Here is a 13,223-nt window from a genome sequence, read left to right as displayed (position 1 = left end):
ACATCTCAGACCACTACCTAAACATTCTAATGGAACTTGTCCCCACAAGTTTCCTTACCTCATTCTGAATCACTCCTCTTAATAGGATTGCATCTCCGGTCTGTGTTTAAAACCTGGAGCAAACCTGAAGCATTCCGACTCATCTTCCTACCCTGAGTTGGGCAACAGAGGCCTCCTTTGTCTTTAGCCATTTGTTCCCATGGTCATCTGGTAAATTAAGAGACTGAGAACTCTTGGAGGGCTCTGGGGCTTCATAAGTCCCTGACTCTAGTGAGCCAAATACTTGCCATAGTTTCTTCAAAGAACCCCTGTTTTATTACAGTGTGGCTGGGTTAAAATTCGCTAGGGGCGGGAAGTGGACATGGTTCAACTGATAGAGTGTCCGCCTACCATGTGGAGGGTCCAGGGTTCTATCCCCAGGGCCTCCTGACCTATGTGGTGAGCTGGTCCATGCACAGTACTGCCGCCGCAGGGAGTGCTGTACCTCGCAGGAGTGCCCCCGCGTAGGGATGCCCCATGTGCAAGGAGTGCACCCCACAAGGAGAGCTGCCCTGCATGAAAAAAGCGCAGCCTGCCTGGGAGTGGCACCGCACACCTGGAGAGCTGATGCAGCAAGATGATGCAACAAAAAGAGACACAGTTTTCCAGTGTCGCCTGATAATGCAAGCGGAGGCAGAAGAACACACAGTGAATGGACACAGAGAGCAGACAACAGGGGGAAGGGGAGAGAAATAAATAAAATAAATCTTAAAAAAAAAATTCACTAGGGGATGTAGCATGCTGACTGGGCTGCTGCTCTAGGTCCTCCAGCTGTGAGCTTCTAAACTATTGCTGCCCTTTCTTCCCCTCCAAAGCCCCACTCAAGAGTAACTCAACGTTGCCATCATCAGGAAGCGGATTTAGCTCTTAGGTCAGTGATTTGAACTCCTACTTCCCATGTACAAGATTCCCAGGTTCAATCACCAGTACTGCCTTTAAAAAAATAATAAAATAAAATTTGCCATTATCTTTATCCACGCAGCTAAAGCCAGATTTACCTGGCATGGATTAACCAAGAGTCATGTAGGATGCCTGCCTGTGCTTTGGAACCTGTTCTAATACATCTGCAAAATAAGGAACCTGTAGCAAACAAACAAATGGAACTATTCCAGGAAATTTGAAAACCGTTGGAACATTCAGAACATAACCACAGCTGATTGAGAGGGACAGATTATGAAAATATTCCTGTGGCCCCATTCATCTGAATTTCGTGACCAAACACCTGTTAGTAGGTTATTAAGTTTAAAATAGTTTTGTTGCTATAAATTATTCTTTTCGTTTTGTTTTGTGTTTTTCTTTTGTTGTTACATAAATTAACCCATTTATTACAGGCTAGAGATGGTCCAAATTGTGGCACTCCTACTGGTCTTTCAATTCCTTTGGTCTCTTTTTTTTTTTAAGATTTTATTTATTTATGTAGTTCTTTCCCCTCCCCCCCCCCCAGTTGTCTGTTCTCTGTGTCTGTTTGCTGCGTGTTTTTCTTTGTCCGCTGTCAGCGGCACAGGAATCTGTTTCTTTTTGATGTGTCCGTCACCTTGTTGTGTCAGCTCTCCGTGTGGGCGGTGCCATTCCTGGGCAGGCTGCACTGTCTTTCACAGTGGGCGGCTCTCCTTATGGGGTGCACTCCTTGCGCGTGGGGCTCCCCTAGGCAGGGGACACCCCTGCATGGCAGGGCACTCCTTGCGCGCATCAGCACTGCACATGGGCCAGCTCCACACGGGTCAAGGAAGCCCGGGATTGAACCGCGGACCTCCCACGTGGTAGGCGGACGCCCTATCCATTGGGCCAAGTCCGCTTCCCTAAATGAATCTTTTAAAAAAGGGGTGGACTCAAGGAAAGTGATTCTCCCCTACAGCCTCCAGAAGGAATGCAGCCCTGCTGACACCTGAACTTTAGGATTTTTCTGACCTCCAGAACTGTAAGATGATAAGTTGTGTTAAGTCACTAAATTTGGTAATTTGTTACATTAAAGTTTAGGAGCCTGAGGTGTACTGTGCTAGATTATAAACATGGTACAGTTTCTTCACAGCTACTCCCATCGAGTGGCAGAGGCTATGTTCCCAGTCTGTGAATCTGGCTAGCTGTCTGACTTACTTTGGCCAAAAGAATGTGGAGGAAGTCGTGTGACTTATAAGCTCAGGCCTCTAGATACTGCAGAGCTTCTGCTCTTGTGCTCTTGGATGCTGCCACCATGTGGACAAGTCTGAGCTGGATTGCTGGAGAGCCCTCAGCTGACACCAACTGCGAGACAAGTGAGAGAGGCGGTCTTAGACGATCCACTGGAGTTGAGTTGCCAGATGACCACAGCATGAATGGCCCCACATGAAGCTAGCAGAAGAACCATCCAGCTGAGTCTAACCCAAATTGACAACCCCTTAAGAATTATGAATATATAAAATAATTGTTATTTTTAAGCCACTAAGTTTTGGGATGCAGCAATAGATAAATGAGATTGGGTAATTTTGAAAAATACCAATTCCTGCCTACCTTCTCTCCCACTATGTTGAATGCTAAAACTTTTCCATGTAAGGAGCTCTGCCAATCTTTTCATTGTAGCTGCTGTTCATTACTCAGGTTTGGAAATTACCAGTGCAGGTCTTGGAGGCGCTAGCCCTACCAGTTCACCTGGACCTTCGGAGCCCACAAAGCCTGCTCTATCCATGGCACCTGGGCCAAGGAAGCCAGGTTTCTATCACCCAGCGTACAGGTCAGACGCTTTCCACTGGAAGTATAAAAACACCCAACTCAGTCCACTTAAAGACAATTTATTGTAGACATTTTTCACAAATGCGTTGAAAAAATGTGTGCCTATTCTCTTTCCATTTCTTGTCTCTGCACATCATGCTGGCTTCAGTCTCAGTCTTCTTTTGTGCAAACAAGATGGTGACTAGCAGTTTCAGGTTGAACTTGGTGGGAAGGCTCTCACAACAGCCCCACAAAGTCTCATTTGATTGGCTCCATCCTTTCCCTTGTGATTTGACATATGTTGAGTCACTCTGGACATGTGAGTAAAATCTTCTGGCAATTCACTACATGTAATACCATTCTTTTGAATATGAGATTTCTGCTTCGATGACAAGAAGGTAGATGTGTTTTTCCTGTAGCAGGGAAAGCATTTGTTTTTTTAAGGCCACTTTCCCTGCCTGAAACAACTGAATTCTGGCTTTGGAAAAATCCAATTCCTTCTCCCCACAGTTCTTCTCCTTGCTCCAACTAGGAAAGTACATCTGGTTTGCAGACCTGTTGTCCCACTGAGACCAGATGTCTGATAATTCTCCAGCATCACATCTCTGAACAGCTTTCTCTGGAATGTTTGCATCAAGGCCCATTCTTCCTGAGTAAAGTCTGTACCTGCCTCTTTCAAGTTCACTAACTCCTCCTCTGTGTGTTCAATAGTGTAAGGAGGCTCTTGATCCATGCTGGTCTCTCCAGTTCTTCAAAAATTTCCACAAATTTTATTCTACATGTTAAACTCCTCTGGTGGTTGCATTGTCAATAGTTCAGTTGACAATTGACTTCCCCTAGGTTTTCACTCACAACCAGACAAGCAGCAGACGGGGCCGGGTAGTCCTTGAGCCATGGGCAGGTCCTCAGTGGGTCCCGCAGGAGCGAATCCTTTCACCTTCCTGGGGAGGCAATTCTGGGTCCCAGATTGGGTCCATCTTTGAACCAATCCGTGGCCATGATAAAGCAGTGTTCTGATTGATTAGTCAGCAGGAGAATGTCACTTGAAGCACATTGGACAGAGAGTTAGGGAGCAGGGACTCTCCAGAAGGAAATTGCTACAGTGGGTTCCAGAAAAGGGATAAACAGATACTGCTCAGCAAAACAGATACCTGCCACAGCTAGACATTGGGCATCAAGTTTATCAGTGACACTTGAATTCTGAAAGTCCACATCAGGATCACTTGCTTACCATCAATAGAAGTCTTTAACCTTCCCAAATCTCAAAAGCCTGGGCACCAGACTTTAAAATGCATCTTACCGTGTCACCTGAATGACCAAAGGGGCAGGTTTCCCATCCCCTCAAAAACTCCTCCCGAGCTCTATGAAACAATTCCTGCCTTATTTCTTATGCGTGATAATTTAAGAACAGAAGCTTGGGCTCCACCACTATGCCTCTGTGTTCTCTAATGTCGTGTACCTCTTTATAGTATAATAAAAGCTGGGTCAAGGAGTGTTCCAATCAAAGATTTCTCAGGAAGCTAATCCATCAGGGGAGTTAAATTAACTGGAAATGTAAGGAGATGGAGAAAATTGTATTTTAATTGCATTATAATTGGATTACTCTCACAGAGAAAACCATATATGCCTAGAAATACTTGGATAAGTACTTGGTAGGAACAGTTGTGGGATGTGTGAGATTGCCAAGAGGCAGTGAGAAAAACTGACGATCCCTAATCTGCCTCCTAAAGAGGGCAAGCCCAGTTATCTACAAGGATCTAAGGGATTGAAAGCTTGAGACCTCTTCGCTGCCCTTTCCTCCTGCCCAGCTCAGGTCAGCCTCTGAATAAATGATGAACAAACGTCTGGATTTGAAAGAAATTCAGGTGTTTCCTTCAGGCCCTGATTATTAATGATGTGTGCATGGCGTGTTTCAGTCCCTGAGACAGGGATCTTGTTTTATTATTAATCTTCATATTCTCCACGCCAAGTACACTGCCTTGCACATAGTAGGCCCTCAGTGAAGATGTTACAAGAATTGTAGAAACTATGCTCTTGTAATTGGAATCCTTCAGTCTTACTTTTCCCTAGTCCCCCCAAAATTGTACTTGCTGGCCGCTCTGATGTGGGGACTCTTCATTTTTGTTTGTTTGTTTGTTTAAGACAAAAGTCTGATCTTTTCCTTGAGACCTAGAAATTCAGTTCTCCTAGGCTGAGTTCCCTTAAGAAGCTGAAGAGATAGGGAAGCATATTTCTGTTGGGCTCTGGAAAGTTACCTGTTTCCCTCAGACTTCTAAAGCAACTCATGGGTATCTCTAGAGTTTTGTCCAGAGCCCCAGAAGATGCTCTCTGCTCTGAACTTTTTTTTTTTAAGATTTATTTATTTATACCCCCACCCCCACCCCAGTTGTCTTCTCTTGTGTCCATTCGCTGTGTGTTCTTCTGTGTCTGCTTGCATTCTCATTAGGTGGCTCCAGGAACCGATCCTGGAACCTTCCAGAGTGGGAGAGAGGTGATTACTCTCTTGCACCACCTCAGCTCCCTGTTCTGCTATGTCTTCTTATTTTCTCTCCTATGTGTCTCTTGTTGCGTCATCTTGCTGCATCAGCTTTCCATCTGTGTGGCACCACTCCTGGGCAGGCTGCAATTTTTTCATGCGGGATGGCTCTCCTTATGGGGTACACTCCTTGCATGTGGGGCTCCCCTATGCAGGGGACACCCCTGCATGGCACAGCACTCCTTGTGCACATCAGCAATGTGTGTAGGCCAGCTCACCACATGGGTCAGGAGGCCCTGGTTTTGAACCCTGGACCTCCCATGTGGTAGGCAGATGCTCTATCCATTGAGCCAAATCTGCTTCCCTTATCCTTTTTTATTGAAGTATAGGACAGGGGTTCTTAACCAGGGGGTCTGTGAGCTTGAATTGAAATTAAAAAAAAAAAAAATTCTTGTGGGGACTTGTTGGTGTGGGTGTGATATATTTATGAAATAATATACAGTATAGTGTGGACTTAATAAGGGTCACGTGGTTTTCACCTGACTGGTAAAGGGGTCTCTGGAACAAAAAAAGTTAAGAACCGCTGGTAAAGGAGTTCACTGAATGTATATTCTACAATTTGTTTATCCAGTTGTCTGCTGATGAACATTTGGGCTGTTTTCACTTTTGAGCCATTGTGAATAGAGCTACTATGAACATTGTGTATAAATCTTTATATGGGCATAAGCTTTATTTATCTTGTGTAAGTATCTAGGAGTTGGAATTGCTGGGCCATATGGTATATTCCTATATTAGTTTCCCAGCTGCTAAAACAAATACTTTTGGGCTGGTTTAACAACAGGAATTTACTGAATTGCAGCTTCAGAGGCTAGAAGGCTTGCTTCCTCCTGGGCTCACTATCTTCTGGCTGGCTGACAATCTTTGGAGTTTCTTGACTTTTTTTTTTTTTCCTTTTACTTCTAAAATTTTTATTCCATATGGTGGTGAATGCAACAAGGTTATAAACAGGTGTTCATAAGTACATTTTTTGCACAAACACAAACCATTCATATTGTCTTCTACTATTCCCCAGTAAGCATTCCTATTTTCTATCTACTGCTATCAGCTGTAGGGTTGGTATGAACTTTAATCAGTTAATGGATAACTGACACTAAAAAAAGAGAAACTATATCTACCATTAAGACAGGCTTCTAATAATGGAATTTCGTTGTTAAGAAACAAAAGAATTTTCTCAACGTTCTGTCCTATAATTGGAGTTGACAGGGTCTACACTCCACTTTGCTCTATGACAATGTTATTCTTGCATTCTGATGCATTTTCTTAGTTCAGCTGCAGTTTTTTTCCAGATGTTGAATGCTCTATTGCCATTGTCTTCTATTTGACTGAAGCTTGTTCACCTGACAATGCAAACGCTTAAGAATTGCAGCATACCTCTTATGTTGTACCTTTTTCCTTTGACTGGGTCATATCTGCCTGTTTCTTGGTATGGATTGTAATTTTTTGTTGGTGTCTTGGTATCTGGCTTACTAGAGCATTTTTTCTGGGTGCAGTTTTTCTCTTTAGTTTAGGGCTTCCTGCCCTTTCTCCATTGCTAGTTGTGCAGTAGGAGCCAAGGTTGTAATTGGTGCTATAAACTGTAGAGGCTCAAGCTGCCCTTATTGCCCCAGGGGCCAATGAAGCTTCCCCAACTTTCTCCTTTCCCAGAGGTAGGGACAGAGTCATAGCTACGTAGAATAATCCAAGTGGTGCAGGCCAAGACTGTGGTTGCCCAGAAAGACTGATAAAGCTTTACGCCCCTTTCTCCCCTGCCTGGGGCGGGGATAGAGCTGCAGATGCGAGCAGCAATCTATGCAGTGCAGGTCCAAGATGACCGCAGTTGCCCTGGTAGACTTCAGATTATTCAGTTTGTGGCAGCCAAAGGTACCCAATGTTACCTAGATAGGCTAGTGCAGAGCTAGCCAGCCTGCTCCCTGCTAGAGGTAGAACTGAAGCCTAGGATAGGGCTGCAGGCCAGTTTCCATGAAAGAAATCGGTTCCACCCATCACTGTGATATTTGTTCTGCCCAGCTTCCCCTCAGGCTGGGTGTGGAGACAAAATGGTGGCCACCGGTCTCTTTCCTTTCCAACTTGGACCGATTCACACTCCAACTGTTCCTTGGGTTATTCGAGTCTACCAATCAGTAGCTGAAATCGGCAGCCAACCGTCTCCTCCTCCCCTATTTTTGGGAAATGGAGCTTCCAATTCCAATCACAGAACAGCTCTGGGGTGGCTTGTGCCATCAGAGTAGGATAATCACTGGCCTCCATGGCTTGGCCGGCAATTTCCCAGAGAGGCTGGCGCAGGTCACTGCAGTTTCCTCCCTGTCAGAGGTGGCACTGGGGCTTAGGCTAGAGCTGCAATCTGACCTGGATGGAAAGAAGCTGGTCCCCACTAGCACTGGGATTCCCAGTTCACCCTGCTTCCCCTCGTGCCAGGAGTGGCGTTAAGATGGTGGCTCCCGGCCTCTTTCTACTTGAACAGGCTCAAACTTTAGCTGTTCTCAGGATTATACTTTAGCCCGCTGAATTTACTCATCAGTAGCCGAAGTTGGTGCCCAACCGTCTCTTCCTCCCCCATTTTGGGGAAGTGGAGCTTTCAATTCCAACCATGGAACAGCCCCCGAGGTGGCTTGTGCCTCCAGTGGAGGATGGGCACTCGCCTCCGGGGCATGGAGCCTCTACTTATAAGTCTTCTCTGCAGATGGGCAGCCTCCTCCTTCCATTCCTTCAAGGATGTTGCGGGATGCCCTTCTGACATCCTGAAGTCCCCAAACAGGTGCTTTAGCTAGCTCAGATAGATCTGGGTGCTTACCAACTGCCCTGTAGCAGGAGCTGACTCTAGGAGCTCCTTACTCTGCTGCCATCTTACTGGTTGTCAGTTTTTTGGCTTCTTAAATGGCAATGCTCAAGGCAGAGTCTTCTCCTTTCTCCTCTGCATTCCATTGACTTCCAGCTTCCGGCTGCTCCCCCTGGCTTCTCTCTCTCTCTGACTTTCACTCTGCTTGTAAAGGACTCCAGTAATCTGGATTAAAGGCCAAACTGAATCAGCAGGGCCACGCCTTAGCTAGAGTAACATCTTGAGGAGATCTTATTTATAGTGGTTCACACCCACCAGAATGTAGACCAAGACCAACAATGTGTCCACACTGGGGCATACAATTCAATCAAAGACAATTCCCTAAATTCTTATATCCCTAAATCTTACCTATAAACTTTTTGGTCTTCTCGTCTTCTAACAGGTGAAAGTGCAGCACTACATTTACAAAGGGCAACAATTTTGAAAAACAAGGGGTGGGGGGAAGAAATAGTAGCTGGAAAAGACACAGCTCCCAATATACTGTTATCTATATTTACTTGGTCGTTCTACACTATCATACTGCACTGTACTGCTTCTACATTAAAGTCCACCTGCTTACAGAATCTATGTGAAGCAAGGAAGCAAGAAGGAAGGGATACAATGGGAGTTAAGTTTCTCTATATTCTTAGAAAGAAATGGGATTAATACGATGCTCTCAAACTTTTAGCATTCATCAGAAACACTTGAGAGACTTGTTAAAACACAGATTGTTTTCATAGATGATATGATCTCCTGTATAGAAAATCCTAAGGAATCCCTGAAAAAACTATTAGAGTTAATGGGTCCCTCAAGCCTGCAGGATACAAGATTAAGATATAAAAATTAATTGTATTCCTACACTCTTGCAATGAACAGTCTGAAATGCAATTAAGAAAACAAATAGCATCAAAAGAGTAAATACTCAGAAATAAATTTAACGAAGAAAATGCAAAACTTCAACAAAAATTACAAAATATCATTGAAATAAATTAAGGAATACCTATATAAATGGAATGGTATCTCATGTTCACAGATTGGAAGACTTAATATTGTAAGATGGCTGTACTCCCCAAGCTGATTTAAAAGATTCAATGTAATCCCTATCCAAATCCTGGCTGGCTTTGCAAAAACTGACAAGCTGATCCAAAAACTCATATGGAAATTCAAGGGACCCAGAATACGCAAAACAATCTTGAAAAATAATAAAGTTGGAGGATTCGCACTTCTCAGTTTCAAGTGGTTAAGTGCCTGCTTCCCATGTACGAGGTTCCAGGTTCAATCCTCAGTACCTCCTGAACAAAAGAAACAAACAAACAAAATCAACTCTCATTGGGGAGCAGGTGTAGTTCAATGGTTTGAGCATCTGCTTCCCATGCACAAGGTCCTGGGTTCAATCCCTGATATCTCCTAAAAAAAACCAAAAAAAATACTAAAACTGCAGTAATCAAGACTGTGTTACTAACATATGTTTAGACATATAGATCAATAGAATAGAATTAAGAATCCAGAAATAAGTTGTCACATAATATGTAGCTACAATAGCTGTAGATCACCTCAAGATCATAGAGAGTAGCAAAAAATGGCCAAATTCTTAGGAAGTGGTATGTTTTGGGTATATATTACCTTTGCTTTAAATATGATTTATTTAACTGTAAGTTTATATAATTTTTATTTTAATTTTTAATGAACATCAGAAAGTCTCAGAAAATATAACAGCTCTCCAAACCAGTATGTGTTGAAACCAGCATGCCACCATCTATATGTCTATACTTTCTCCCACACCATTGTCTTGATTATAGCAGTTATGTAGTAAGTCTTGAAATCAGGTAGTATGCGTCTTCCTAAGAAGACTTTCTTTGCTCTTCTTTTTCACAATTGTTTTGGCTATTCTTATTCCTTTGCCTTTCCATGTCATTTCAGAATCAGCTTGTCAATGATTTGGACTGGATTTTAGATCTTTTGCTTTCTTTCATTAGCGTTTTATGGTTTTCAGCACATAGATAGATCTAGCACATAATATGAAAGATTTTACCTAAGTATTTCATGTTTCATGATATCATAAATGACACTCTTTTTAAAAAGTAGAATTTCCAGTTGTTCATTTATTAGTATATAGAAATAAGGTTGAATTTTGTGTACTGACCTTGTATCCTATGATTTTGCTAAACTCGCTTATTAATTCTAGTAGCTTTTTTGGCAGACACTTTGGGATTTTCAATATAGTCTGTGAATAGAGGAAGTTTTATTTCTCCCTTTCAATTTAGTTTTCTTTTATTATTCTAGATATGACTTCCAGTAACATATTGAATAGGAATAGAGTATATGGATATCCTTGCCTCATTTCCAATCTTAGGGGGAAAATATTTAGTTTCCCATGGTTAAGTTATTGTATTTTTATTGATGCCCTTTATTATTATTATTATTTTTTTTTTAAAGATTTATTTATTTATTTAATTCCCCCCCCCCTCCCCTGGTTGTCTGTTCTTGGTGTCTATTTGCTGCGTCTTGTTTCTTTGTCGCTTCTGTTGTCGTCAGCGGCACGGGAAGTGTGGGCGGCGCCATTCCTGGGCAGGCTGCACTTTCTTTTCACGCTGGGCGGCTCTCCTCACGGGCGCACTCCTTGCGCGTGGGGCTCCCCCACGCGGGGGACACCCTTGCGTGGCACGGCACTCCTTGCGCGCATCAGCACTGCGCATGGGCCAGCTCCACACGGGTCAAGGAGGCCCGGGGTTTGAACCGCGGACCTCCCATATGGTAGACGGACGCCCTAACCACTGGGCCAAAGTCCGTTTCCCGCCCTTTATTATTAATCAATGGTGAATTTTATCAGTTTTATCAATGACTTTTTTTTTTTTGCATCTATTCAAATGAACACATGGTTTCTCTTCTTTAATCTGTTAATATGGTGAATTTCACTGACTGGCTTTTTAAAAAACTTTTTATTTTGAAATAACTATAGATTCACAAGAAGTTGCAAAAGTAGTACAGAGGGGTCCAGTGTATGCTTCATCTGGTTTCCCCCATTCATTATATCTTACATAATATAGTACAATATAAAACCTAGGAAGTTGACATTAGTACAAAGGGAGTATTTAGTTCTATGTCATTTTATCATATATGGAATCACAATTAAGATTCAGGACTATCCCATGACCATAGTACTATCCCATTATAGCCATACCCACCTCCCTTCTTCCCACTGTCCCTAAACTTTGGCAAATATTAAAACTGTCCTCCATTTGAATTGCTTTTGCGCCTTTGTCAAAACTCAGTTGGTCATACTTTTTGGGTCTATTTCTGCCTTCTCTGTTCTGTTCTATTGGTCTCTGTGTCTCTGACTCTGCAACCCTACGTGCTCTGGATTACTGGACCCATGTAATAAGTCTCAAAATTAGGTAGATTTACTTTCCTTTTTAAAAACTTCTAGATCCTTTGCCTTTCCATATAAATTTTAGAATAATCTTGTTTATATCTACAAAAAAAATCTTGCTGGGGTTTTGATAAAAATGTGTTAAACCTGTGTATCAATTTGAGGAGAAGTGACATGTTTACTATATTGGGTCTTCCAACCATGAATACAGTTGTCTCTCCATCTACTTACATCTTCTTTGATTTATCAGTTTTTTTGTAGTTTTCATCATATAATTCTAGTGCATTTTTATTAGATTTACACCCAAGTATTTTTTTTCGTTTGAGAAATTTTAAATGGTATTGCATTTTAAATGTTGGTTTCCCTGTATTCATTGCCAGTGTATAGCAATCTAATTTATTTATTGTAAAATATATTTTTTATTGAAGTATATAATTCATACATGAATATGCATAAATAATAAATGTATAGTAAAGATTGTGAACTTACAAAATAAACATGCATAACATCATAAGGAGTCTCATACATCACCCTTCCACCAACACCTTGCATTGTTGTGAAACATTTGTTACAAACTATGCAAGAGCATCATCAAAATATTATTACTAACTATAGCTCCTATATTGCTTTTGGTGTATTCTCCCCCCAACCCACCCTATTTTTTAAAAATATATTTTTATTACAGAGGTTGTGAATTTACAAAACAATCATGCACGTATGTAGAATTCCCATACAACACCCCTTCACCGACACACCACACTGTGGTGGAACATTTGTTACAGGTAATGAGATATCATCAGAGTTTTACCACCAACCATGGCCCATAGCGTATATTTGGCATACTTTTTCCATACACCTCTGTTATCAACACAGTACATCTCTGGCATTGATGCAAGAATTATAGTATTGCTGTTAAACACAGTCTATAGGTCACGCAGTTTTCCCACGCTTCTTCACATTCCCACCACCCTGCAATAATGATGTTTGTTTGTCTGCTCTAGCTCACAGAAGGACACTCGTGCATTCGTATCTTCAACCTCAGTTCTCATCCACCTCTTGATTCACTGTGTTATTCAGTCCCTAGGTTATTCTTCAGCTTTCTTTCAATTGACATTTACTTTCCCAGGCTACCCTTTTCAGCCACAATCCCATTTATAAACCAACTGCTACTCACTATAATGTATTACCATCAACTCTTCTATGCATTTCCACACTTTTACAGTCAAGTTAATTAAAACTTCTACATACATTAAACTTCACTTATTCTCAACCCTCTTCTTATCTCCTAATAACCTATACACTAGGTTTTAACTCCATAGGTTTATTCTTTGTGTTTAGTTCATATTAATGAGACCATGCAATATTTGGTCTTTTTTGTCTGGCTTACTTCACTTAGCATAATGTCTTCAGGATTCATCCACATTATCATATGTGTCCCAATTTCATATCTTCTTACTGCAGCATAGTATTCCATCGTATGCACATGCCACATTTTGTTTATCCATTCATTGGTTGATGGACACTTGGGTTGTTTCCATCTTTTGGCAATTGTAAACAATGCCACTATGAACATTGGTGTGCAGATGTCTTTGATGTCATAGCTTTTAGTTCTTCTGGATATATTCCCAGTAGAGGAATTGCTGGATCATATGGTAGTTCTATATTTAGCTTCCTGAGAAACTGCCAAACTGTCTTCCACAGAGGATGCACCATTTTACAGTCCCACCTACAGTGAAGGAGTGTTCCTATTTCTCCACATCCTTTCCAGCACTTATTGC

Source organism: Dasypus novemcinctus, chromosome 13 (genome assembly GCF_030445035.2).
Source record: "Dasypus novemcinctus isolate mDasNov1 chromosome 13, mDasNov1.1.hap2, whole genome shotgun sequence".
NCBI lineage: Eukaryota > Metazoa > Chordata > Mammalia > Cingulata > Dasypodidae > Dasypus > Dasypus novemcinctus.
Note: the sequence above shows the minus strand (reverse complement) of the source record.